The sequence below is a fragment of the Pteropus vampyrus genome, unplaced genomic scaffold (genome assembly GCF_000151845.1).
Source record: "Pteropus vampyrus isolate Shadow unplaced genomic scaffold, Pvam_2.0 Scaffold548, whole genome shotgun sequence".
Lineage (NCBI taxonomy): Eukaryota > Metazoa > Chordata > Mammalia > Chiroptera > Pteropodidae > Pteropus > Pteropus vampyrus.
Window position 1 is genome coordinate 2,407,940 of NW_011889329.1, and position 5,771 is coordinate 2,413,710.

Here is a 5,771-nt window from a genome sequence, read left to right on the forward strand (position 1 = left end):
AATTTAAAAAAGAAGAACAAATTGAGCTCAAATTTAGTAGAAGGAAGAAAGTAAAGATCAGTAACAAATGAAATAGACAACAAAAATATAAACTATCAATGAAACTATAAGCTGTTTTTTTTTTTAATGGTAAACAAAATTGACAAACCCTAGCCAGACTAAATAAAAAAGAGAGAAGACTCAAACAAATTGACTCAGAAATGAAAGAGGAGACATCACAAATGATCCTATAAAAATATAAAGCTAAGAAGATACTACTATAAACAATTATACAACAATAAATTGGATAACCTAGAAGAAATATATAATTCCTAGAAACATAACCTCCCAAGACTGAATCATGAAGAAATGGAAAATCTGAGCAGACCAATAACAAGTAAGAGAATTGAATCAATAATCAAAAGTCTCCCAACAAAAGCCCAGGATCATATGATTTATCTGGAAATTTTACTAAACTTTTAAAGAAGAATTAATTCCAATCCTTCTCAACCTTTTTCAAAAAAAACTTGAATAGGAGAGAACACTCCCAAACATACCAAAACCAGATAAGAACAGTACAAGAAAAGAAAACCATAGACCAATATTCTTGATAAATATTGATGTAAATATTCTCGACAAAGTATTAGCAAAATAAATTTAATAGCACATTAAAAGGATCATACACCCATGTGCAAATGGGATTTATCTCTGGGATGCAAGGATGGTTCAATATATCCAAATCAATAAATTATTTATATCACATTTAAAAAATGAAAACAAAAAATAATCTGATCATCTCAGTATATGCCATACATGACAAGACTACAGCTGACCTCAGACTCAATGGTGGAAAGCTAAAAGATTTTCCTTTAAGATCAGGAATAAGACAAGGGAGCCAATCTTACCGCTCATAGGCATCATAGTACTGGAAGTCCCAAGCAAAAAAATCAGGCAAGAAAAATAAATAAAGCATCAGAATGGAAGAAGTAAATTATCATTGTTTGCAGATGATGTGATCTGTATATAGAAAGTCCTAAAAACTCCATCAAAAAACTAGTAGAGCTACTCAACAAATTAAGTAAAGTTAAAGGATACAAAATCAACGTACAGAAAACAGTTGCATTTCTATATACTAACAATGAAACATCTGAAGAAGAAATAAAGTAAATGGTAACATTCACGATAGCATCAAAAACAATAAAATATTAAGGAATAAATTTAACTAAGGAAGTGAATCCATACAGTGAAAACTCTAAGACATTGAATAAAGAAATTGAAAAAGACCCAAATAAATAAAATATGCTTCATGTTTATGGATTAGAATAATTAATGTTATTAAAATATCCATGCTACCCCAAACCATCTATAGATTTGATGCAATCCCTATCAAAATCCCAATGGAACTTTTCATAAATATAAAAAAGAATTCTAAAATTTGTATGGAATTGCAAAAGACTCTAAATAACCAAAGTAATCCTGAGAAAGAAGAACAAATCAGTAGGTATAGCACGTCTTAATGTCAAACTAGACTACAAAGCTATAGTAAAAACAGTGTAGTACTAGCATAAAAAATGGACAAATATATCAACTGAATACACCACTTAAGCCCAGAAATAATGCCTTGCCTATATAGTCAATTCCTTTGTTTCACAAGTGAATCAAGAATACTCAAGGGGAAAAGAATAAGTCTCTTCAATAAATGATGCTGGGAAAATTGAATAACCACGTGAAGAATGAAATTGACCTCTATCTTACAACATTCACAAAAATTAACTCAAAATGGATTAAAGAATTAAACATAAGATCCCAAACTGTAAGACTTCCAGAAGAAAACAGAGGGAAAAAGCTCCTTAACATTGGTCTTTACAATAATTTTTATTTAGATATGATACCAAAAGCACCAACAATAAAAACAAAAATAAATAAGTGAGACTACATCAAACTAAAAAAGTTTTGTACAGCAAAGGAAACCATCAACAAAACAAAAAGACAACTTATGAGAGAAGATATTCACCAATGACACATTTGATAAGAAGTTAATATCCAAAATTTATAAATAACTCATACTGCTCAACACTAAAAAAATCAAACAGTCCAATTTAAAAATGGGCAGAGGACCAGAATAGACATTTCTCCAAAGAGGGCACAGAGATGGCCAATAGACATATGATGTCATTAAGCATCAGAGAAATGCAAATTAAAATCACAAGGAGGTATCACCTCACACCTGTCAGAATGGCTACCATCGATAAATCAAAAAAAAAGTTTTGGTGAGGATGTGGAGAAAAGAGAACCTTCGTGCACTGTTGGTGGGACTGCAAATTGATACAGCTGCTTTGGAAAACAGTGTGGAGGTTTCTCAAAAAATTAAAAATAAAACTACCATAAGATCTCGTGATTCAACTTCTAGGTCCAAAAAAATCCAAAATGGTAATTCGAAAAGATATGTGCACTCTTATGTTTGCGACAGTGTTATTTAAAATAGCCAAGATATGGAAGTGCCCATCAATAGAGAATTGGATAAAAAAGAGGTGGTACATACATGCAATGGAACATTACTTGGCCATAAAAAAGAATGAAATCTTATCATTTGAAACAACATGGATGGACCTAGAGGGTATTATGCTAAGTGAAATAAGTCTGGCAGAGAAAGACAAAAACCATATGATCTCACTTATATGTGAAATCTAAAGAATGAAATAAATGAACAGACAAAACAGAATCAGATCTATAGATACAGAGAACAAACTGGTAGTTGCTAGTAGGGAAAGGGCTTGGGGAGCTGGGTGAAAAGGTGAAAGGATTAAGAAATATAAATTGGTAGTTACAAAATAGGGGATGTAAAGTATAGAATAGGGAATATTGTCAATAATGTTGTAATAACTATGTATAGTGCCAGGTGGGTACTAGACTAATCGAGGTGATCATTTCATAAATTATATTTCATAAATTATATAATTCTGCACACCTGAAACTAATATAAATAATATTGAGTGCCAACTCTAATTGAAAGATAAAAATAAAAAATGCTTCTATATGATGGAATATACAATTAAAAAAATAAAAAAGCAACCTATGGAATTAAAGAAAATATTTACCAATCATATATCTGATAAAGGATTAATATACTAAATATATAAGGAACTTATACACTCAATAGCAGAGAGAGAAAGAGAGAGAGAGAGAGAGAGAAGCTAATTAAAAAATGGACAGAGGAATGGATTAGATATATTTCCAAAGAAGACATACAAATGGCCAACAGGTATATGAAAAGATGCTCAATATTACTAATTATCAGGGAAATGCAAATCAAAGCCACAATGAGATATAATATCCTCGCACATGTTGGAGTGGGTATTATAATAAAGACAAGAAATAACAAGTCTTGGGGAAGATGTGGAGAAAAGAGAACCCTGGTGCAGTATTGGTGAGAATGTAAAGTATAGCACTATGGAAAACAGTATGGAGGTTCCTTAAAAAATCAAAAATATAACTACCATATGTTCCAGCAACCCCTCTTCTGGATATATATTTAAATTAATTGAAATCAGGATTTAAAAGAGATACTGCACTCCCATGTTTACTGCAGTATTATTCACAACAGCCAAGATATAGAAACAACCTGTGTCGGTTTACAGATGAATGGCTAAAGATGTGGCATACACACAAAGGGAATATTATTGAGCCATGAGAAAGAAGGAAATAATGTCATTTCCAATAACATGGATAGACTTTGAGTGCATCGTGTTAGGTGAAATAAGCCAGACAGAGAAATACAAATACTGTATGATCTCATGTATATGTAGAATTTTAAACAGCCAAACTTACAGAAATAATTGAATGGAGTTTGCAAGGAGCTTGTGGGGGGCGGGGGATTGCAAAATGGAGAAATGTTGGTCAAATTTTGCAAATTTCCAGTTACAAGATTAATAAGTTCTTGGGATCCAATGTACAGCATAGTGTTTACAGTTAAGAATACTGTTTTATATATTGAAAGTTGCTAAAAGAATAGATCTTAAATGTTCACAACACAAAAAGTAAATGGTAATTACGTGATATAATGGAGCTGTTAACTAACTCTACTGAGGTAATCATTTCACAATATATAAGTGTATCAAACTAACACATTGTACACCTTAAACTTAATTAAGTTATATGTCAATTATATCTCAATAAAATTGGGAAAAATGGACACAAGAAAAAGAACAGTTTTTAACTCTAAAGAAATAAGCACTAATGATAAAATGCCAAGAACTGGGGTCATAATTTTGGTCAGAATTCTTAACTTCTATCCCTCAAGTCATGCCACAGGATCACTTCTTGGGTCTTAGGAAAAAAAAAAAAAACAGTCGTGTAGTGCTTTTTATTTTTGGTTTAGGTTTATTTTATTTATTTTTAAATGATTATGATAACAGCTATGTAGTATATACTCTTCTATTTCCATCATAACTCACAAACCCTGGAATCCATTCCCTCATTTCCTTCTGCTCCTATTCTGGCCTCTTGCCCAGCTCTCCTTCTCCACCTCCCTATGTGTGGAGGGACTAAGTGAAAACAGACCAGCCAGGCTACTTTCATCAAGGATGAGTTCAACTTTGGATTTTTACTTTAAAATAGAATGTGAAAATTTTCTTTTTGATAGTTTCCTGTAACGGAATGAAGTCTAGATGGAAAAAGAGACAGTCATTCTTCATTTACCATTTTAAACTTCAGAAAAAGTGATTTATTCATATTTATTTCCTTAATATTCACTTATTCGACAAACATTTATTGAGTGCCTACTGTGTGCCAGGCAGGCACTGAAATGCATGATTTCTATATATCTAGATCTTTTGTTTCTTACAACTCTATGAATTAGAATTGTCACTTTATAGGTTAGGAAACTGAGGCATAGAGAGCTGAAGTGACCTTCTTTAGGTCACATTGCTGGTAAGATTTAAAATAGATTTTTTGATCACCAGAGCTACTGCTTTTTCTATCATCTTCACAGATGCCTCTCCACTTAAAGTTGTGGAGACTGTGCTGTGAGCTGTCAAAATATTAGCAAAGGCATACATTCCTGTCTATCAGATGATAGCATTTCATTGGTCTAATTTTACCAGCTTATTTATTTAGTGATATAGAATAAGTTGGTTTAATATATACAAAGGATGGTGTTTTCGGCTTCTTATCCAACCTAGTTTAAACATACTTTAAAAAATGTCTCCTTCAAAAGCCAGCATTGTACTTAATGGGAAAACACTGGAAGTATTCCTGCTAAAGTCAAGAGAAAGAAAAAGATGTCCACTATTGTCAGTATTATTTAACTGGAGGTATTAGCCAAACCAATTAGACAGAAGAAGTTAGCATTATAAAAATTGTAAAGGAAGAGATAAAACCTTTTCTATTCTGTTACTTTTCTATAACATCTGATACTTGAAAACCCCAAAATCAAATGAAGAACTGTTACAAACATTTAAGAAAGTTCAGTACATTATCAAGACACAAAATTAAAATATAAAGTATTTTTCATGTATACAAACAGCTTCCAGTTAGAATATATAATGGAAAAGAAGATCCTCATTTTAAAAAGCAACAAAAAGTTTAAATACCTAAGAGTAAATATATAAGAAATGCACAATGCCCATCTGAGTAATACTTTTGAACAGTTCAGTACCTAAACCCATTAATCAATCCTGGTATCACTAGAAACAACCAGGCATATTCCTCTTGATGTGATTTAATATGAAGTACACAGCATTACCTATAAAATATCTTTACAAAAATGTTTAATGTGAATCTTAGCAAGCATT